The sequence below is a fragment of the Channa argus genome, chromosome 15 (genome assembly GCF_033026475.1).
Source record: "Channa argus isolate prfri chromosome 15, Channa argus male v1.0, whole genome shotgun sequence".
Classification (NCBI taxonomy): Eukaryota; Metazoa; Chordata; class Actinopteri; order Anabantiformes; family Channidae; genus Channa; species Channa argus.
The window spans coordinates 14,780,331-14,804,408 of NC_090211.1; positions in this window are offsets into that span (position 1 = coordinate 14,780,331).

Genomic DNA, 24,078 nt, shown 5'->3' on the forward strand with positions numbered 1-24,078 from the left:
GGCTGGTTCCTTGAAAATAAAGGGAAAAACTTGGGCTGACAGTCTTTGGGGGAATGGCTCTGGTGGTGCAGGTATTGTGGTTTACTGACTGAGACAGATTCCAGGAAAACAAAATTTCAACAATTTTTCACTTGAAGGCCCAGAGCATATTATGAATCTAAAGTATTTTTTGGCAAGGATCAGCAGAAGGCATCCAGTGACTAGATTTTTTTTTATCCTCCCCAGAGACATCTGAAACTCCCCTTCACTCTGTCTTTCTGTTTTAACCCCTCTCTATATTAACCACGTTGATTAATGCAAGACATCAGTGGGATGAGTATAATGGGTTTCTAAAGGAAAATGAGTTGGAAATTGCCTTAACCTATACCCAGAGATCGCCCTGGGACCCAATCCATTGTAAGCAATTCTCTACTGTACGTGTGATTATTCTGCTATCCAGAGACCCCGCTGCCTCTAATGTGGGGGCCTGCCTGCCTGCAATTACAACCCATTAGCCCCTGATTGATAGCATCTCTGTAGACTAATGCATTTCTATAGCAGAAAACAAGATAAAAGGGAAAATGATGCTAAATACATAAATGAATAAAACGCCACTTCTCATTACTCAAATTTTTGGCCACTTTGAATCATTTAAGTGACTGATGCAGTTTTTCTCCACAAAGAAAACTGCATCACTGTATATATGGGACAGACTGAGCAAGACACCCTGCTGTAAAGCCTGGCTAAGAAGTGCAGCGTTCGTTGAAGGTGCTTTGCTTATTTCTACACAGTAGAGAATGTTTAGTGCGTCAGTGTGATTGATAAGATCTGTGGTTTTCACAATGACAACAATGTGCACATAGAATGATATGTTGCCCTGACACTGTTACCTATATTATCACAAGAGCCACACACTATCAGTAGACTACGCAAAGCACATGAACTCCGTGGAGCTTGTCTAGTACTCAAATACTCTGCTCGGTCAGGTGTTTGCATGTGCATCAGAATAAAATGCGCCTCGTGTTGCTGCTTTCAAGAAACCACCTTTTCCCTCAACCATCCATCTAAAAGCGACCACTGTTGAATTACAGCCCTCTTCTGTCCTTTTCCTCAAGTGACAATGTGGTGCCTGCCTACTCTCCTGTTGTGAGGCCAGCACTGAACGGTGGGTTATTACCCCCCTAATTATCAATTACAGGGCTCGGCTTCCACACCTGGAGCAGGCCAGGCTGGGAATGAGCTTAGCCCATTAGGATGGACCTCTGACTGGGCTGTTTATGGAGGGGGCTGGGTTCTACTTTCTGGAGGTGTTAATGGGCCTTCTAGGGGCACAGTCACCAGGCTGATCCGTCAGACTGTCTGAGGACACAACAAGACGACAGCTGCACGCTTCATGTTGGGATTTTAGTGTTTGATACTACATTAATACTACAGGGGATACACATGCTGTATATGTATATTGTTAGATTTGCTTTAGAGAAAACACCCACACACATTTGTTTTTGTTTTTTATGGAAATCAAAGTGAAATGATGCTTTAGTATTATTTGCAAACACAATCAATGTAGTTAGAGAACATTTGTGTTATCAAATGTTTATAGATAAACCTTCATTACAATCTGCAGACGTGTTTGAATGAACGTGTACCATGCAAAGAGGATCTACGATACCATTGACCAGCGTTTTTGAAAACATTGGATCCATATGTTGTTTGGAGCTGACCTACACTTGAGGCATAAAAATGTGTTATTTTCACATTGCCTCAGTAATTTATTGCCTTTTTAACATACTTGATAGGAATTTCCTATGGCGACCTCATATGAAACAAAATGGAAACCTCAGGACTTCACACCACCACAGGCATAAACTAAATGTTAAAACATAAAGTGACCACAGGAAATCTCAAGCTTAAAAACAAAGATCTCTCTCTCTCTTCTGAATGTATCTGTTGAGAATTGGAAGTGGTCATAGCAGGTTTACAGATGAAAAATGTTGGGTCGCCATTGAATTTACTCTGAAAGAAGTATGAGAAGCTCGCACCTCAACAGCCAGGCTTAAACGGCTTAAGAAAGAATCTGCTCTATGAATTATTGACTCACTGCTCTGTTTAAGTTCACTTCCAGCTCTGCTGTCATTTGTTCCTCTGGCTTCAGGCCTCTGTACCAACATTCAGTGCAACACATTCAGAAAAGGAGCAGCGCTGAAACAAATTGTACTTCTCGTGTAGCATGTCATTTGCTCAAAGCTCCTCATATCTTTCTACATACTAAGTGATGAATTATGGCGTGCTTACTATAGATCATGGTTTCGTGTTGCCCCAGCCACCTGTATCCTTTGCTCTTTTTTTCTCTATCTGTGTATGAAGACGCACAAAAATAGATGTCTTTTCGATTCTGAATGCAAATAAATTGACTCGGCCTTTTATCATCACAATAGTCCCTCTTTCAAGCTTGTCTCATACCTGCTCTATTCAACTGTTAGTGGCGTTTAGGTGAAGGAGTCAGCTTATGGCAGCCATGCACTATATGGTAGAGAAGATTGAAATGAAAATGAGGCATTTCTCGAAATAGCTGCAGGCAAATGGGGGAAGCTGGTAGTCGGAGGATTGAGGGTGACAGGGGTGAAGATATATGTTATGACTTTCTGTGTAGTTTAGAGCTCATGGGTTGTTGTTACGTCTTTGCTATGCTAGATGCTTCTGAGATATGTCAAAGGTGTCATGATGGATTGGAGAGCGTGGCATGTGCCGCATTAACTTCACAATTGGTTTACATTGTGCAAGAGTGAGAGAAATGCAAAGGGAGAGTGGAGGGGTGTGTTTGTGTGTGTGTAAATGCAAAAATACATCTGTATTGTGTCTGTGTGTGTCTGATTCAGATTCCCTCCCTCAACCATTGATCTTCCTGCGTGTGTGTGTGTGCATGTTTGCATATTTTGGTAAAGAACAGAACAAGGGAGGAAATGACTGACTGAGATCCAGCAATGCATTTACTCTCTCATAATAAAATATTATAAACACAACTTATCAAAGATGCTGTTGTGTATATGTCCATAGTCTTTTATTGTTCTGCCAAAAAATAATTATTCCCAACAACGATTAATCATTTGTAAGACAAAGAATATAGACATTGACTAAAACATTGATGGTTTTCATTTGTTAATGGGATTTGTTGATAATGCGAAACGTATGTCTTATTGTGTCTTAACAAAAACATATGGCTATAATAAGAGAAAATTATAGTCAAAACAAAATTAACTTTCATTTGATGTGAGCTTTGCAATGTTCATTGTAACAGTGAAAACCGAATAGATAGAGCTGCTCTCTTATCAGCATCACTTTTTCCTGTCATATCACAAAGAAATGTAAAGTTGGGAGCTATCAATCATCTCCATAACCATTAGAAATGTTGCCCACACATCTGCCCACACACTCTTGGTGGATTAAAGCTCCCTGCTGTCCCTTGTTGTGTTTCACCAGGGCCATGGGATATGTTCACTGACGCAAGCGCCGGTCTCTCTTGGGCAGCCATGCGGGTAAATAAACTGGTGACTGTGTGCTGAGGGAGGTGCACAGATTAAAAAGCCTGTTGATTACTGATCGTTAGCGGTGATAATAATACGGGGAGAGTCCGGACTCTCAGCCTCAGGATGAGCACTGGATCAATCTTTAATGTGGTGACTGAGATACAAACTCCATATTGACCTGCAGGGAAATTCTCATATAGAAGATGATGAAAATCCTCTTTCAATTTAATTTCTGATCAATTTAAAGAATTGAAACTCTCCTATAATTGAATGTGTAACAACATCTCTACTCTGTGACATTGTTGTGGACGACTTACAGTCACTCCATGCCACTGTCTCTATTCTTTGACACACTTTGTTTTAATGTGTTGGATAAACATGAATCATGGGGAATGTTTGTGGCTTCCCCGCAGACATTTGGACCTTTTTAAAGCCAATCTTCTTTTAAAGCCTCTTGTGTTTTTGAGCATCATTTATTTGTGAAACCTCAGTGTGTGTTTCTATTTTGACTAAGGGCTGAAACATGTTGATGCTAGACAACTGTGTGAAAAAGTTAAGTGTCATGTTGATGTCATGTCTTAAAGAAGGTTAAGGTGGCAACACACACAAACACACATACACATCAGGGTCCTAATTAAGACAATGGCTGCCATTTTTAACAATGCACCGATTACAGTGTATCCTGCTAACAAAGTGCTTCGTTGGGGGCTCAATTACTCCAGTGGTTGAATCCAAATCTTTGTCACCTCAAATGAAAAGCACTTGTAACATTACAAGGCCTACCCACCATTATCCCTCTTTACCATTATTCATCTCCAAAAAGCACCGCAGCTCCCCTCAGGGCGACAAGGCGAAGTCTGATGCAATTCAATCCTAATCAGACACTGTTTGCCTGTTCTTGGATTGGTTGTTATGTTCGCTCACGATGTGAAAGGCGCTGCGCCTCAGGCACGGCTGCCTGTGACTGGGCCCCCGCGAGGGACCCCATGGCCGCTCCATGGGGAGAAGTTCCTAATCCAGGATTATTCCCCCAGACCCGCAGCCAGCTGGATTATAGGATAGTCAGTGGAAAAGGGCACTGTCAGCACTCTTTCCTCTGCAGCTCAGTGGATTAAAGCCACGCAGACGTCGAGCTGCCTGAGAGGTGCAGAGCCTGAGAGGAACAGCCTGCCTCGCCAGTCCCCTCACTGCTACACAGCAGCACCATACAAGGAGATGGAAAAAAGGGGATGGTTGAGTGCACACTCAGACACAATGAAGAGTTGATTTTTTCCATTCTTGACTTGGGCTGGTCAAATATGGTGTCAAGAGATACTGGGCGAGTTTACAGGTGGATGGTGCTTAACTACACTGTGGAATAGGACATTTAAATAAACATTTCATTCACCTATTCACCAACCTGCTACCCCTCTTTAAGAGAGATTGTCTACTATATACTAAAGTCACAGTGTGGGTGTGTATTTTGTGTGAGAGTAAAAATGGTGTTTTCAAAGCTACTGTCTGCATTTGTACATGTTGTGGTCAGTGTGTGAAAAGCGAGTGCACAGTCGCAGAGGCACAGCAGCATCATAACCCTGCTAGCTTCTCCAACCAGTAATCAGCCACTATTGATTGTGAAGTAGTCAATAAGTAAAGTCTCAATGTGCCCTCAAAGCTGCTGTGCACTGATCGATCATGGCCTGCTGCTGAGTCTTTGTGTGACCAGCATAATGGAATGTGCACAGCAGTGTGCAGTGTTTGCCTTCCTGACAAAAAAGAAATATATGAAATATTATCCAGAGTTTCTGTTCGTTCTCTGCAGAAGGGGGCAAGCGTTGCGTGTGTTTAAGCGTGTTGTGAAAACAAATGCACGTCTTCATCCACAAGATAGTGATTCACACGACCACATTACTTCTCCATCAAAATCACACCCTGTCAACTTAGTTTCGAGAAAGAGGCCATATTAAAATTACCAGGTGCCTAATTTGGTCTTTGTCGCACATAATTGAAACCACTCAACCCTCCCCCAACTGAAGGGGAGAAAGGGAGAGAAGAGAGAGAGAAAGATAATTGCCTTATAAGGCAGTAGGCTGTTATGAATGTGACGTCTCATTCCCAGCAGTGTGCTGGCAGATGATACGGTAAAGCCCATATCTCAAATCCATCTGAAGAAAGCTGGCTCTGGCAGGCTTTGGTTTGATAGCTCCAGCTGTCTTGTTTAGGACTGCGTGTGTGTGTGGGGGGGGATAATGCACGTAAGATTGTGTGTGTTTTCAAGGGGGGGCATTGTGTGTAAGTAAGTGCATGTGTACCGTGTTATTGACTCCTGAATTACTCTGCTGGGGCATTTTGTTGGAATTTTGTGTGGTGCAGAACATGGATGCAGGAAAACATGGATGATGAATAGAGGGGTGTGAGCTTGTGTGTGTGTGTGTATGTGGACAGAAAGTGGGATGCTGAGTCAGAAGGGGGATTTACAGTGTAAGCATTACAGCACAGGTGGGGGCACACACACTCGCACTCACACTCACACACACACTTTGTGTACCATAAATGTTCCTTTCATCTTTTGTTTTCCTTTCCATGTTCCACATCCTCTCCTCTTCATGCAGTCTCCAACTTCATTATATCCGTCCAATCCTGGCTTTCTTTCTTTTCTCTTTGTGCATTTACCTCCTGTCCCGTCTAGTTGCATCCTTCTACATTGCTTCCCTTTTCTTGCAGGTCCTCTTTTCCCCCTCTCCATCACTTTCCCTGGCCGTCTCCCTGCATCTCAGTGTACCCTTCCCCCAACCAGACAGCAGGGCTGGAAGTGTGTGTGCGTGTTTGTGTGTGTGCATGCGTGTTTGCACTCCCAGCTGGGGGCAGCAGTAGGGAGGGATGTTCTTTGGGGAAATGGAGGACGGTATGCAGTCTGGCTCTCTTGGAAAACCATCAGCGTATCATCTCTTCTTCTCCTTCTCTCTGTCTTTTGTCAGCTGTAAATTTCTTCTTTCGTGAAATGTGTCTCCGTTTGGCTATATCTGATTTCTGGATCTGCAAAAAAATATTTCACTCTACCTGTCACCCCCTCCCCCAATCTTTATCTCCCCTCTCTGTTTTCTCCTTCCACACTGATGTACTCGATTTTTTTCACTGCTGCTGGTGCCCTCTCAGCATGTGCTGCTGTCCCCTACAGAGAGGGTTTTCTCCTGTCATTACACACTCCACACAGGGTATCCTCTTGCTACCAACAGTCTCTTTAAAGCTCAGCCCTCCATTTATCTCAGCTCTCCTTTTTTTTTTATCTCCCCTCCTCGCTTTTTCAGAAGTGCCGCGAGCTCCTTTCAATTATCTTCCCTCATCCTCTCGGCAGTTGCTGGGAGACAGCTTTTCTGTGCAAATATTTGCTTTTCATGAATATGCTATCATTAAGCACCCTGCATAGGTGTGGGCGCAGCACCGACGAAATGTTAATTGCGGCTCGGCAGGGCCCTCTCGTGCATTCCTTTCCTTGCAGGAATCTGGCAGGAGCTCAGACAGGGAACAGACGTCTGGGTCAGGGCAGGCTCAGGCAGTGTAAGAGACACTGAGAGGGAGAGGAGGAGGGAGAGCGAGGAGAAGGAAATGAAAATGAGGAGTGTGAATAAGAGTGAAACTTAGACAGATGTGAGAACAAAGACAGGAAGAAAGTAACTTCCAAAATTTTCACTTGCACCATCAGATTGAGCCTCCATTACAATCCTCCAGGCCTTCGGGCCTAACAAGGATGAAACAGGGTTTGGACGTTTTTGGGAAGCTGCTTTGTACCTGTAAAACAAATTTCCCAAATGCGCATCAGTCACTGGACCCACAGAAATCCTAAAACATTTCTCTAATAATTATCCATCTCTACCACAAATTCTATTCCTACTGCTTTAGGTGAAGACTTTCCCCTGCTGATTAAGCTGCTATTAATTACCACGTGGCTATATCTTCCTATTTCCCCTTTGAGATTTGCATTGAATGTGTTTAACAGGTGTTATTATTATTAAGGCCAGAAAAAAATGAGAGTGCATATGCCCAGGGGAGTTCAGTTGTCAATTGTAGACTATAACTGGAAGAGGACCAATAGGCCAGCATGAAAAGAGGGATTAGAGTCTGCTTCAGCATGGAGCTGGTATCTGTTGCAAGATCGCCTTAACGTGGTGAACAGCAACCTCTTTGTTTTAGGCGAGGAATGCAGCTGGTTCAGCTAAAGTGGAGGCGGCCATTTCCGTTGGCATGAGGGCTTGGCTAGGTTGGCAGAGCTCTTCAGAGGGGAGGCCGTGGTCACTGTGATCTAAAGTAAAGCAGTTAAAGAAGCCAATCCCAAACTTAGAGCATCAGGTGATTTCAGCAATTGATGAAGACCTCTATGGCAAAAATGAATAGATGTTTGGTTCACATTCATCAGTTGAATGTGCACAAACGCATCCAGAACATTACATTTAAATTCAAAGTTGACAGTCGCTGTGGGGCTTCTGGCACCTGGATCAACTCATGAGACTCTATGTTGGCCAGTCAAATATGTTCAAGGACACGGTATTTCTACTGTTTCCCTCATGGCAAAAGGTGAAATAGTTGCAACATTTCAACTGAGTTGTAAAATCGTTTGTGACGTCATATTTGTCTGATAAGACTTCAAATTGCCAGAAATTCACTCCAGAAACACACTGATAATTCAGGCCCTTACATTACTTACAGGCCCGATTTTGGTCTGAACACCTGCTTGAAGGCTTATCTTCAAAGTGGTTGGTGACATGGCACCTACGTACCTAAACTCCGTCATCAAAAGGGGTCATGAGCCTTCTTGTGCATAATCTGCAAATAAGTGATGATTAGTCGTTCAGTGATTCAAACCAAACTTTGCTTCCCTACGCTTGCTTTTGGGAACCAATGACAAACCAGATGGTGCATCTGAAGGGGTTTATCTTGATATATAAAAAAATTATCCTTAAATCTCTTTAATGCCTACCTCTTCTGAGAGTACTGAATGTGCTTCTCTTTCTCTCTCAAAATATTTGCTAAGCACTTATTTGCTACTTCATGCATGCCTTGTGTCAGTTGTTCCAGCTGCGTGTTGCAACACTTCTTTTCAGCCACATCTCCTTGATTTACTACAGCTGAAATTGTTAACAACTAAGAGGACAGCTTGACCTTTTCATGCTAGACTGGTAAATACAGTATGTGTATTTGCATATGTTATTTGTCTTTTCGGTATGGTGTAAAAATTGTAGTGTGAGAATATGTGTGAAATCGTTGCTGCAGACACACAGAGTTTACATACAGTATGACTTGACTGCAGTATGTCACGTGGGCCCAATGTGACTGCTGCCACTGCTGGATGAGGCCGGTTATGTATAGATCGTGTCCCATCACAACAGCTCCATGTTGCGTCTGTCCTTAGTCTGCATCACTGTCATCTCGCTTCACAGGTTTGTTTGCACACACTAAGGAGAGATGGAGCAGGGGCAGATGCTCCTACACTGAAATGCCTCTGACATGTAGATGTTTGTTTGGGAGGAATCTCTCCAGTTCCCCCCTTTTCATTCTTTTCTTTGCCACCTCACTCCATCGTATTCAACCCTTTCTGTGGCAGTCCCTCTTTTCTCCATTGCTGTCATCCACAATCAGATGTGAAACTGCTGTGCGCTGGCAGTGCAGGTGTGTGTGGGTGGAAGGATGCCTCCACTTCCTCATTATCCTCTGTTTTATCCTTTTGCCTCATCCCTAAAACATTCTCCTCTCTTGCTCAGCTCCGTTCTGTCGCTTTCCCACAGGTGAATTCTCCTACGCCCTCTCCTTCCTTTATCTCTCGTCTATCACCCTCACCCTCCTCCTCTCCCTCCCTGCTGCTTTCCCAGAGAAGTCAACCTGTTATCAGCAGGGTCTATGAATAGCATAGGGTTGGAGCTGCGACCCACTCACCTCCCTAACATAGCTCATGTCTTATGCATTGCTTCTGCATGCCAGAATCCCTCGAGCGCTATTTACTTTGCTGTAATTTTGCCTCAACACAAAGTTTACAAAAAATCCTGTGCAAAACCAGAATATTTTGAGCCTTTCATATGATATAATGTATCCAATAGTGCTTTAAATGTGCAGATTTAAGGCACTATTTCAAAACGCTCAAATGTTGTGACATCTTTCAGTTAATTAACAGCAGCCAATTTTTCTCTGAATGTGGGTGTCTCAAGTGCTGTGCCCCATATTTTTTGCAGCTCATCTAAAAAAGGTACTCAAAGGCGTAAAACTGCAGATCAATAATTAGCATTCTTTCTGCACCAGACAGGAGTGTGTACAGCATATCCAGACATTTAAATATTGCAGCCCAGCAGTCAGCGCTGCATACGTACACAGATGCAGCACAGAGATAAGCATCCGCTGCCGCCGACGCCATCATCTTCCTGCGCTGCTCCTGGAAATTTGGTTATGCCATGATGCTTATTTTCCAAACACTGTAACCTGTTTACAATGCAGTGAGCGGCAGCATCATCCTTCCAGTGTTTCTTCTCTATGCCATTGCTCCAATAATACACCAGGGACAAGGAGCTTAGCAGTGACAGCCCCAAATCCCTCTTTCCACAGCACTGATTTCTGGATTAAGGAGGGGAGATTTTCACACCTCTGAATTGTATTTTGTTACGGGGCTCACGCATCTTTTCATGCATCTTCTTCTGCGTGCATCGAAATAGGAGCATTTCCTTATTTGCTCAGATTTAGACTCTGGATAGAGGCATGGGAATCTATAACATGGATGAGGTTTTGATGGAGTAGGTGGGGAATAACTCTCAATATTGTGGTAAACCACTATTATGGAGGGATTTGGGAGCCTCATAATAAACAGAACACCTAAATAGAGAGCTTATACATATGTTAGTTCTTGAAAAGCATGTCCACACAATATATTAAATCTTTTTTTAAAGCTGTATTTCAAATCTGGACTCACAGTTCCCCCACTTGGAATATTTTCATTCCAAGGTGATAAACACATTCCCACTCCATTCCCCTCTTTAATCCTCCTCCTCCAGTGTTTGGCCACTCCTTTTCTCCTCTCCCTTGCTCCTGTCCTCCAGGACTCATCTCACGCCCTTCGTCGTTTTTCCTCCCATTCCATTACCAAACATTGTTTTGACTTTGCACGTTCTGTGTTCCTTCGCACAGCATACCAAACTGCCAGCTGGACCACCGGAAGAATTCCTGGCTTGTGATTATCCACTCATATTTCATTTACACACATACGAACACACACACACTCACACACACAAACACACACTGGGGAAGGCAATAAATTAGAGGAATGGGCTTTACTCCTTTATTGCTTCTGAAGTAAGGTTTATTGTTTCTTGTTGCAGGGGGTTAAATTGATTTACTGACACATTCCAAAATGTCCAGAAGCTATTGATTTGTTTCAGAGTGATCAATCTTAGCAGATTTGTTTGTTTAACAGATGCTTTATGGCAAGCAGATCATATTCCTCTGTGCGCGTGTGCGCATGTGTGTTGCTCTAATTTGTCTTCTATGTGAGCCAAATTAAACACAGTTTTATTGCCTGTTTATTTTCCATTTACTGATAAATTAACTTCTGAAGAGCAATTAATTAGAATGTGAAAATTATGAAAATCTAATTAAATTAAACTGAAGGTTCCCCATGATGAAGACATGTAGTTGCATCCATGATTTTGACAAAACGCACAATTTGTTAGAATAACAATATATTTATTTGTTTTTGCCTTGAATGAATAAACAAATGAAAGTGATTAATAGATCTACTGCAGACACATGTATACACACATATGTAAACACACACTCACAACACGCACACACATCCACATACAATCTACCAGTTGGCAGTAGGTGTTAATTGTGTTGGGCCTCAGGGCAAAAATAACATTGCGTCAAAGACGGATTGTGTTCTGTCTTTCAGCAGCCTGCATGGCTTTTTATAAAAACAAAAAACAGTTGTTAAAATCACAAAATACATAGAGGCACTTGTTATAAATATAAAGAGCATTAGTCGCCGTAAACTGTGTAACACGGAAAACGAACAAACTTTTCTTTCTTATTTACAGCCTATCTCCTCCAGTGAATCCCAATAGACAATGTTTGCATGACTATATGACTGTTAATTGCTAATTAGGCTGCTGTAGCAGCGGACCCCTGTGTGAGGTTATAGCACTGTCAATGTACACAGAATAATTACAATGAAAGGTGTTGAAGGAGCATGTCAACATCTGCTCCCTGTGTGGGTGAAAGAAAAGAAAAAAGGGTTCTTAAGAGGAACTCTCACAAATGTGGCAGGTTGTGTTTAGTGGCACAGTGGTGTTTGTACAAATTTGGAAGCTCGCAGACATTTCACAGGTCATTAGCTGCACTTCAGCTGATGCAGAGATTTTTGAGCAAGAACGGTAAGAATAAATAATTTTATGAACCTTGTCATACAACTACTTTTTCCTCCCTGCACGAGGAAGCGTGAAAAACACTGCACGGGGTTTTCTGAGAATTCGATACACATTTAGGTTTTTCCCTAATTTGAAAAATAAATGGAAAATTCAGAGATTTCAGGTGGAGTCCCAGACACAATGCAACACCTGGGAAAAACCCGTGGCCATTTTTGTGTACGCAACCATTCTGACCACGTCGCCAGTGCATCAGCAATGGTACCGTGTATGGTATAAAATGCTATATATGTCTAAAAGCTTCAACAAACATGATTTGAAGCTGAAATCACAATATTCTACAAACAACCAAACATGATTTAAGGTTAAGAATAACAAAATATTATTTGCAATGTATTGTTGTTTTATTGTATTGCTCTCATACAACACACACACATCCACCTACCTACCCTACGTTCTTTACTCATAGCCTATATAAGCATGTGTGTGTGTCTGTGTGTTTATTTGAGGTTTGGGACTGCAGCATGCTGAAAAGCTTGTCTGTGGGTAGAGCTATTCTGAAAACACATGTTGGTCTAATGGATTTAATATGGCTGTAAATTACAGTCAACAGAGTGCCAGAGCATCAGTACCACTCACATGGAAATGAGCACTACTTGAGTGCCTTTTAACGCTGTATTCAAAGCTTTATCAGCTCTGTGTGTGTGTGTGTGTGTGTGTGTGTGTGTAGCATCTTCATTTCCACCCATCTTTCTCTGGACTGAGTTGTGGTCAGCCAACTCATGTCTTTGGTTAGGTTTTTTTTTCATATTTTTAAGAAGTCTTGTGAATTATTTTCTTTCATGCATTTCCTGCACTGTTTTATAAACTGCAGCAGATTACATGCTTTTTCTGTCAGTCTATGATTAATTTCATGCTTCATTTGCATGGATTGTCTCATTATTCAGATAACTGATTAAACATAAATAGCTTGAAAAAGCTGCAGCTGAACTACAATTTTTCTTCACTGAACTTTCTATGTGTTTTTTTTTTTATGTGTTAATCAGTAAGCAACGATGGAAAAGTCATCTTATATGCATGTGTGCAGAATTTGCATGCACGCATAGTTCTGTGCGCACATAAGTGAGTATGCAAGTGTGCATTTAAACTGTTGATTGTGCAAGTGGTGGTAGCATGCAGGCAGATTTTAACCTGCACCTCTGCCTCATTAGGCCTGCCGCCGTTGCCATGGTTGTCTATTAGCACAGTAGAGATTAAAGACTCATTTACATGTGAAAGAGCAGAGTGGATACACACGCACACACACACACACACACACACACAAACACAAAGGCTACACTTTGCTGCACTCTGCTCACTTGAGTGTATACAGAAGAAGAGGGTCTGATAGGGCACAAACAAATGTTTGTGAAAGCTTTGGCCAACATTATTCATTTATGTATATTTGGGGGGTTTTGCCATGGATTCTATCTTGCAGCATATACTACAATTCAACATTTTAACAGCTCACACAGTGGCTGTTGTTTTCTGTATTGGTTTTAATACAATTAAGTACATTGTGGCAACTTTTAACCACTTTAGAGTGATGTTAAATGTTGATTTTAATTTATGACTGGGTGTCTCTGTGGCTTGTGGTGTGAAACACCATGTAATCACAACTGTACTGCATGTGAACGATCTTGCTCTTTGCCAACGTTTCCTGTCTAGCTAGTGTCATGTAACAGGAAAAGAAGCATTAAGAAATAAAAAATAATGAATACTAACTGTAAATAAACAAATTTTGCATTTCTGAAAAGTCACCAAAACTAAACAAGATGAGCAAGTTTTATTAAATTATAAAGTAGCCATTGAGTGTATTTTGTGTGTGTGTGTGTGTGTCGCAGAGAGAGAGAGAGACAGCTGGAAGTTTTGCATATTGCATGTAGGCCAACATCTGGCATGCTGTCACACCTGATTCTTTAACAGAGAGAAATAAATATATGAAGCAAAATAAGGGGGAAGTGAAGGAGACTAAATCAAGTAATTCCAGAAGGAAGAAAATGCAATAGGTTGTCAACGTGAACTCAGAGATCTTGAAGGTGAACCTAATGACTCTGAGCTTGTAATTACTAAGGCTGTTCATGGGAGACGTGAGTCACCTCTCTCTCTCTCTCTCTCTCTCTCTCTCTCTTTTAGTGTTCATCGTGAACCAGAGCGGGAGGGCAAAGTGGAGCACTCAGTTTCACTCTGACTCACTGCGCCAAGGTGGCTTTGACCAAAACAAGCCACAAGATCAACCTGTCAGTGTGTGAACTCACACTGGAGCACTGAACCGTGGAACCGTGAATCTGCTACTGCTTAGCACAAGGCTTCAATTTACAGCTGAACAATTTACAGCCAAAAAAAAGTGGCATATTTTCTAAATAAAGATGCTCAAACAAATACAGATAGTCTGATGGATTTATTACAAAGCTCCTTCACAGTGATTGCCTTCACATTATCGCTCCACATAAGCAGTCTATGAAAATCACAATAGCCTGTCCCAACAGAGAATCTGCTAGCCATAATTCAGATTCCTAACAAACCAAGTATGTGGGCTACAAGCAGCAACAGACAGTGAGGGGAGAATCTGCTCTATGAATATTAATGTGTGGAAAGGGGGAGCTTGAGGGGCAGGAAGGGTGGGGAACCAAAGCCTCCTCAAAATCCTTCGCAGATAAACTGAGAGGGGAAGAGAGATGATTACACGCATGGTTTTTCACAGGGCTCCCCTAAATCTCATTTTCTGTAGTGCATTTTAATGGGCTCCTCGCACACACCTCAGCCGACTAAGTCTGAGGATGCTGCTATTAAAAAAGGGGCCCGATGAATTCCCAGACCCCGTGAATTTTTTATGCAAGCGCTAGGATGGCGAGCCGCGGCGTGGTTTTGTCACAGTTTTTATGCGAGCAAAAACAGGGGCCTTGTCGACCTTTTGTCTTTGTAATGTGCCGTATGTATCACTGTCATTTAAACGCAGCCTCAGACAATGGAGAGCTGCGAGAGATGGATGAGATGATGCGCTGAAATAGGAATCAAAGTCATTCTCTGCTGCAGATGATGGAAGAGGTCAGCACATGTAGGCCCAGAGGGAAAGAGATCTGGACGTATGTGTGACATGAAAACATGATGGAAAATGAGTCTATAAGAGGTCAAATTGGTCATGTTTAAGGATGCTGTGCACTTTTTGAAGGTTTTCATATTGACACCCTAGTATTCACAAATTGTGCTCCAGTTCACGCATAAAAAGCAACAGAACTGAGCATTACTCTCCATAAGTTCATATCGCATGCCGTGATTTCCCGTTTTGAACATGACACTCTTATATTGATCCCCGTCTCTGTCTCCTGTTTATTGCTGATAGCGATCAGGGTGACCTGAGCACACACAGGGGACGGTTTAATTACACTCTTTCTCCACGTGTCAATCAATAATCCAACTGATGCCGTCATTTACTTGGCCATTTTAGTCAATGGCTTTCAGAAAACTGCCACAAAAATCTAGGTTATGCAGTGACCTTATTATCAGTTTTATAGCTTTGTTACTCTTGTTACTCATTTTACTAGCTGATGTTTATGAGCCATTCACTATGAGTGTGACATATAAAATGGAACATGCCTTAGCCTTTATGTATAAACTATACTTCCTGTTGGAGAGTTATTTACAAATTTACAAAACAAAGCTCTGGAAACAATATTTATTACTTAGTTCTAAAATAAATCAGATGTCTCATGCATTAAGCAAACAAAACTTTGGGTTTTGACTGACAATAAGCCAGTTTTAAATAATAAATCTTATGATCAAATATTCTATACAAAAAAAATGTCAGTGTTCAGTGCGTTATTTCATGTAATGTTTTGCATATCCTCTTTCTTTCGTTTGCTTTGGTTTTCTAATCTCATTTCCAAAGTTTTTTTTCTTTAACAGTATTATTTTTGTTCTCCTAAAAAGCTGGAAAAGACAAAGTTGTTTGATGTGGAGATAATTACAAATTTGCAGAATTTCTCTTTCGCCCTACAACTGTGAAGCATACCTTGCTTTCCTGAGCCGTGAGCGGGTGGAGGGGTTGGGGGTGGGTGACACAGCACTGTGAGTTTCTTTTCCGTGCTCAAAGTTTGCTCAAAGTCTGTGCGGAGCTCATTTAAACATAATCTGGCAATTCTGCAGAAAAGTGAGGGAACAAATGATTAGTTATGTTATAAAGAGAATTGCGTGTGTGTGTGAACGGGGAAGCAGTTTTAGCAGAGTTACAACTGGTCTGAACTTTAAACTATTGAAATGAGGCCATTTTGAAAAAGTGAGGATTGGATTCTCGAACCCAATCAAAGGGCTTGTTGAGGGTTATATTTGGGCTTAGGCTAGGGTTTGAGAAAGGATTAGGGTTAGGCATTCAGCTGGGATGGTTGAGGTTAGTGCAAGAGGCTAGGGAATACATGTCAATAAATGTCCTCACTTTGATGGCTGGACAAACACGTGTGTGTGTGTTAGATAACTAGAATGTGCTAGATGTGCTTGTGTGTGCAGAGGTCAAATCAATCCTGGGGCCCCTTGCATAAAGCATTATTTTCATAACCTGTGTTATTGTGTCTCTGCAGCAGTGTTCATTGTCCAACAGGATGTGTACTGTGCAGTGCAGCAGTGCACTGTGATCTTTGCCCGAATTGTGGAGCATTTCTTTTTTAAACCTGGTATTTTGATGTCCACTTGTGACATTCAGTGTTTTGCCCCACTGCGATTAATGAGAGGTTCCTTTCAGCATTTGCACTTCCAGTCTTTGAGAGCAGTGCCACACATGCACAGCAACAAAAAGGCTAAAAACAAACCCTTGTGGGCATGTCTCTGTGTGTCTGCCTGCCTGTATGAGCAAACGCTTGTGCCTGTGTATGTGTGAAGTCAGATTCAGTGGGAAGATGGAAAGGTGTGAGTGTGAGCTCACCTACTGCACTCACTCTCTCAGGCTCAAAGTGTTAGATTAACATCACACATCCCAGCTCTCCTCCTAGCCCTCTGTCATCCACTGCTCCAATAGACCTAACCAAGCCAATACAGCATCTGCAGAAGTGTGTGTGTGTGAGTGTGTGTGTGTGTGTGTGTGTGCGCGCCACAGAGAAAAGCCCATAAATCTATGATCTCTTCCATAATTCACTTTTATCCACGGCACCAGCCAGTATCTGAGTGTGTGTGTGTGTGTGTGTGTGCATGTGGTGTTGGTGCATGAATTCAGCATGTGCGTGAGTGTGCACGTACAACCACACATACAGATGCATGATGTATGAGTATGGTTTTTGCAAAAGGTGTGAAACACACCCTAAGATCTGTGGTGTGGTGGAGTGACACAATGCTGTGTATAAAATAACACTTCAACATTTTTTCATTAAGTGTAGCGTGTGTGTGTTTGTGTGTGTAAGCTGTTTCTGTGCATAGTAGGTTTGCATGTCTGTGTAGTTGTGTATGTGTTTGGGGGTGGGCATGGTTTATATCAGCCTATTGTCCACATGCAAAACAGTTTTGTTTTAGCCATTTTCCGTCATGCAAATCAATGAATCAACATGAATCAAATGTTCATCATATTTGACGTGAGCATGTTCACAGCTCGTTAGTCATCTGGTTTTCTCAGGCTGCACAAACACAAAAGAGGCTCTTTGAACACAGTTTCCACCCTCGACCCAAGGAGTTTGGACTGAGCTTCACCCTGACAAGGGCTCCGAAACTTTGAACACAGGGAAGACAACCTTTCCTTTGTCAGTGTGTGAATGTGGGTAAAGCTGAACAGTCACGAACTATTACTTCAGCCGTCAGTGTGTCACTCCCTTATTTGCCACCCACGGCATCCACATCTTTTTATACCCAAAGGCTATCGGCAGCAGCAGCGGCGGTGTTGGGAATGATTAAGCAGGATTTGCTTTGAATCCTCAGCCCTCTCCGCCTCCTGCAGCAAAGCCAGGTCCACAGCACTTCAGAGTGGTGAGTTATTGAGGGACTGCCAGCTGTGTCAGAGATAAAGACGATGGAGGAGGCTCTGACTGACAGAATGGAAAGTGTAAACACATAGGACCTGCAGGCGTCTGTCTTCTGACATCTGTTTTCCCTCTGTTTTTCACTGGAGTTGGGTGCAGATTCATTTCCTTGTTTTCTTTGATTTTTCTCCTCTTGTCATCCTCTCATTCCTTCCTGCTAACCGCTCTACTCCAGAAAAAAATGAAAGAAAACTGCATTCCTCTGTGTAACCATTCTTCTCTTCTCTGCCCAGTAGGAAACTGCTGTCCAATCCATAAGTCAAGATAACAACCATCTTCCTCCCTTCCCTCCCTCCCTCACACACGCACACACGCACGCACACATGCAAAAACACAGGCAACGGAAAACCTCCTCCTTGCTCAGAGAATGATGTCAGATGTCTGCTGGCTGACAGGTCTTGCCATGGGAAAAATATATAAGTGTGTGTAAGTGTGTCTGCACACACCACTGGGACCTTCCAGACACATTGGTACACTTATCCACATGCAGCATGTGTATGTGTGCCCCCAAATCCACACTTTAATTTAATTATAGTGCATATACACTAAGGAAGCTCCATTAAGAAAAACCACACATGATTATAACAAATTAGATGATGCACCTGCTTAATTCTCAATCACATATTTCAGAATGCAGGTCTCACTGTGTGTGGCCTGCATTCTGAAATATGACATTATGAAAGGTGACATTATGATCATAAAAGCATTTGCATTTGAAAAAATGATTAAACATTTATTTGTATAATGCAGTTTAAAAATCCATCTATTCCTTTTTGCATGGGCTCCACTTCAATTTAGCCTCTCATCCTTTAGGACGCTCTATGAAATGCACACTCCCCCGTATTGCTTGTGGTATTGATTTACCATTATGTTGTATAGGGGAGAAAATCCATGACTCTCCTTTTAAATAACCATCACATGAAGACAAGACAGATATATCATGGAGAGGCCATATCGAATTGGAACACATGGGATGGCCGGTGTAAGCAAGGCAATCTTCTCTGCATGTCTTATGTCTCACATAGGCAAAGCTGGAGAATAATCTTAAGCTCTGCTGAATCAGGCTTTTTTTTTTTAGAGTAGCTGGTCGTGTGTATTGTTGAGAGGGATTGCTCTTCAGCTGCATCACATTACCACTCACTAAGCATGATTCTAGGAATGGAGATATCCCGCCCGCTGAAAAAGTGGACTATGTTTCTAAGAAAATAGATGAAGTTTCGCCATATGTTGTAACTCTTATTTCCACAGTACGTCGATGACTCAGTGAGTGGCTCAAAGTAGCAGGAGATGAGGGGCATGTACAGTGCTCACAGAAATGACAAAACCCACAAATCTATGTAAGTTCAGTTTATGTCCTAGTGCCTCTCAAATTTAGTTGAAGGTATAGTGTTTGTTACTCTTCCCACAAAAGCAGCTTGGAAAGGTCATACAAAAATACACAACATTTGGCCTTTGGCAGTAAAAAGATCTTCACATTGTAGGTTGCCTACAGGATATGACTGACTTAAAATCAAAAGTTTTTTTTTCACAGAGAAATTAGTGCTGTGGATTTTGTCTCTTTTAACTTGCAGTGGAATTGCAAAGGAGCTCTTTTTAGAAATTGGAAAACGATTTTAAACCAAATTTAGCCCAGTTTTAACCAACAAGTACAGTTGGTTTGTGACCTAGGGATTAAAAAATCAGGGCTCTCGAGCTGTTGAATGGTAAAATCTTCTTTATCCTGAATTTTTATACAGCTAAAGAATAAAACATCAATGGTTTTAGTTGCTTTTACTGTCAAACTTCACTATTCAAAGGGACACAAATTTACCTGAAAACGTGTCTCAATGAAGCCAAGAAAAAAGTTTTTAACACTTTTAGATCAAACGTGGCAAAACACTCACTGTGTATGTTACATTTTCCAAAGCCAAGTCAGTGAGAAGAGCAGCAAACAGAAGTCTCTAAGGGGAAATAACTACAACACTTCGACATTTCAAATGTTTAGAAAATACAATGTACATGTCAGAATTTCTCTGTCATAGACACCAGTTGATCTATTGTAATTTGATTTTAACAGGGGTTTTCCTCCTGAATTAAACTGCAATGTTTCCTGTCTATTTCGGACACAGAAAATCAAGTTTTTACTTTACTAATCTCATATAATGTATGAATTTGTTAGTCATTTATTAGTGAATGCAGATTATCTAATACACCCCTGACCCACACGGTGCATTGACAACAGGACCTCAGAACGGTGCAAGACATGCAGCAGACAAAGGCTTGTCTGTGCTGTTGTGTTCAGGAAGACGCCTGTTTTGCTCTGATGTGGTGAGCTGCAGTACCAGTGACACACACTGAGTTCCTGTGTTGAATGTATAAAGTCTAGTGCACACGTTCAAGAGTGACAGGGTGATGAGTGACACACACACACACACACAGCCCTGCTTATATATGAGTCCTGACAGGCTTGCCTCAGGCCATCAGTGTGGGAGTGAGAGGTAATTATACAGGCGTGCGGCTTATTGTGTGAAACTTTTTCTACAGTGCATGGTGTTTTCATGCAAATATGAAGATGGGGAAACAGTCTAAGTTGGGGAAACAGCAAAATTAATTTGTGAAAGTTGTGCTCAAGAATGACAAAGAAGGAATATGAGCTCAAAAGCATGCAATATTATTGAGCAGCAAAGTCTTTGTTTAGACTGCAATTTGAAAATGCTGCGGTTGGCAGTTCCTGACTGACTACAAAATGCCACGTGCTTCATGCCGACTCGATTATCTGTCTAAATTTAATACAAATCTTAAATCCCTGTTGTGCTCTTTTCTCAAGTAAAGAAAGCTTGCTTTATCTCTATCCCCCCCCCCCCCCCCGAACCCCTTGTCTTTGCTCTCCACACAGCCAATGAAAAACCCAAAGTGAATTATGATAAAAAAAATAAAAAAGAAGCAGCAGCAGCAGCAGCAGGGTGAACGCCTGCATGGCTGAATTTCCATATAGATAGATGAGCACATTAAACTTGTCTGTCTGCAAGCTCTCTGTCCACTCTTCCTCTTATTACATTTTGATGGCGAGATGGCCCCTTCATCTACATCATCAACTTGCAACACCACCACCCCCCACCCTCCCACCCCCACTCCCCTCCCTTTCTCCCTCTGTCTCTCTGCCCCGGACACTTGATTGTTTCTGAACTGGTGTTGACCCCATAAAGAGGAACCTGCGCCTGGTTTTCCTGCCACAGTCTGTTTTGTTTATTTACGCTCTGGACTTTCTTGTTGCTCATTTCAGCCTCTTTTTCCTCTTGTTAAAGCCACACCACATAATTCTTCAGCGGTGATGAAAAAGAGTAAGAGATGGAGGAAAGAAAAACAGCTCCTCATCCTGGTGCTTCCGGGCTTCCATGTAAATTAAAATGCAATTAAAAACAGGCAAATAAGCTGTTCCCGGGAGATGGGGAAGGGAAGAGGGAGGGGAGAGGAGGAACGCAAGGAAAGGGCTCTCAGGATAAGGGCCTGTGTCACTCATCATTAGCATGGCTTTAGACTGAAGGGAGCTAAATCTGAACATTGGGTCACATGCACATTTAGAAGAGCTGTGTCTGCTACTAGCAGGTCTCCACACCACCCCAAGCAGAGGGAATCATTTCTGCCTTAGATGAGAGAAAAATCCACGCAATTATTCAGTGGTTTATTCAGCTATTGTTCTCTCAAGCGTTCCCATTGTGTTCTTACTATTGTGATTTCCTGTACAAAGCTGCGGTGTGTCTGTCACTGATGGCAGTGCATAAATAATGCTCCATACAATGGCACTGTAAATTCACTGTGCTGCGTGTGAGAGCAGAAAGGTGCAGCTGTCAGCGTTCAAACATCCACGCTCTCCTCCTTGACTATCAGGCAAGCTCAGTCACATTCTGCCAGAATTCCACTGCACCGCCTCCTTCTTCTTCCCTTCGGCCTCGGCCCTCACCCCTGCTGCCCCCCTGGAAGCCTGGTTTTCTGCATGGGCTTCCCCTCCTCCTCTTCCCTCTCTCCCAGGCTCTCTGCACACCCCACCTCCTGCCCAGGCTCCTCGGTAAGGGGAGATCAATGGGGTAAGCGTATGATGGTGGTGGTGGTTGTAGGGTTGGGGGGGCTTGAACCCCACACGACGGCAGCCTTGCAGGCAAGCAGGCGGTGGGGCAGGGAGGGAGGGAGAGCCCACCCTGGCAGAGGAGCACCCTTCTCTGCAGACCTGTCGCCTTGGTGCAACAATGGCCATGACAATGACACTGGAGGAGGAATTTCCGCTGCCCCCCTACACATACACACACACACATACACACACACACCTCCCCACCTTCATAGTGCATTAAAATCTGCAGTGCGAAGATGAATGGCTTACTAATAGCTTTCATTTGTTACAATTATCATAATTAAGCATATGTCAGGGGCAGACAAAGGAAAAGAGAGATTTCTGTGTTAGCACCTGAAGCACAAATGGATGCAGGCATCAGAACGGTTTTTGTTATAACATAATTAGTCTGAATAGGCCTGTGTACAGGAATCATACAGCATATTTACAGTGGCTAATTAAAGAGCTCCTGTTTCAGCGAGTTTCCATAATCTGTTTTCAGCAACAGTGTGAACCTTGGTTCTTCTGTCTCCTTAACCGTTTGTGTGCAGGTTTCATCTGTGCGTCCTTGCTACATCAGCCTGTTTGATAGGGGAGCTTAATGACCGCCCGCTGAGCACTGTGAGAATGGCTGTAGGGCCCTCTTAACATTTTTGTAATACCCCCCTCCTCCGCCTCCTCTTTTCCACCCTGTCCTTGCATTCTATCCCTAAACCAATCAACTCTTTTCTTTCCCATCGCCATGGAGGAATGAAACGGCTGCTTGGCAGAGGTCCTTTACCCTCAGAGGTCTCTTTCTTTATTCTCGTCCTCTCTCTCGTCTAATTTGTCTCTCTCATCCTCCTCCTGTTCCTCTCTCCATCACACCTTTGTCTTCACCTCGCCCTCTGCATCAATCACACTTTCCCTGCCTACATCCACTTCCCTCCTCCTTTCCCCTCGTCGCCTCTCTCCGCTCCCTCAGTTGGCACTCCTGGCACCGTGGGTGGCGAGTGCCAAGGAGAGGAGGCCTCCCAGCTTCCCCTGAGCAGCCATTTTGTGGATTGCTTCTCGAATTAGCCAGCTGTGTGCATGCAGAGTGTGCAAGAAAGACAGAAAGAAGAATGGTGAGGAAAGAAATTGGTGGTGTGAGAGAAAAAAGGTCTCTGCACTTCTGTGAGATCAGACCAAAGATCCTGACTTAACCGGACCCTGGACCCTCCTCAGACACACATTTACACCCACATAAATATGCGGCACGGATATCTTTACATTCATTCACACTCGTCTGGTTTGCACTGCTTGGCCGTATAAGTTTTGACTGCAGAAATCACACTTGTCTGTCAGACAAACTCTTTCAACCGCACAAAAAGAGCTGCCAGTTGCCTCAAAAATATATTTTCTCTGGCAAATGTGTAATTATACAAGGCACTGGCACAAACAAGAGCAGCCTTGTTGTTGGAATAAAACGACGCCATAGGCTGTTTGAGAGGAGACATTTCAAACAGGAGATAAAACAAACAGGCTGACTGACCCTGAGTTTATCCTCGTGTTTAAGATAACAGCTTCTCTGACCTTGACGAGTCAAAGCAAGGACAAAATAAACGCTGAGAGGTTTCTTGCAAAAGTGATCATGACGCATTTTTAAAAAAAAAACGAGCACAGCAACGTGAATTCGGAAAAGTTTGAGAGAAGCATAAAAATTAAAGAGAAGCATCAACAAAGTAGCTCATTTATCTGTGTTTGATATTCGTTTAGACTCGTTTTCGCGTGTTTAAGAAGTGGAGAAATTAGGAAGAATGTGGAAATATTCACAAGACTGAAAATTAAAATGCTTCCTAGAGCAATTTTTATCCGAATGACCTGATCATCACCGCTTGATTTTGTTCAGCGCGGTTTCATCTTTCGTGCGTTTAGTTTATTTATTCGACTCAATGTGTTCTGGTGCCCGTCGGTTATCGAACTTCTCAGCAACACCTGACGATTTCTCCACTCTAACGTCCTAAAGGTAAAAGTCACAGGTGAACAAACGCAAAGACACGCGAGCTCACCTGAGCGCATTCCTGCGAGGGCGCACAGATCGAGGAGAAACAGCACAG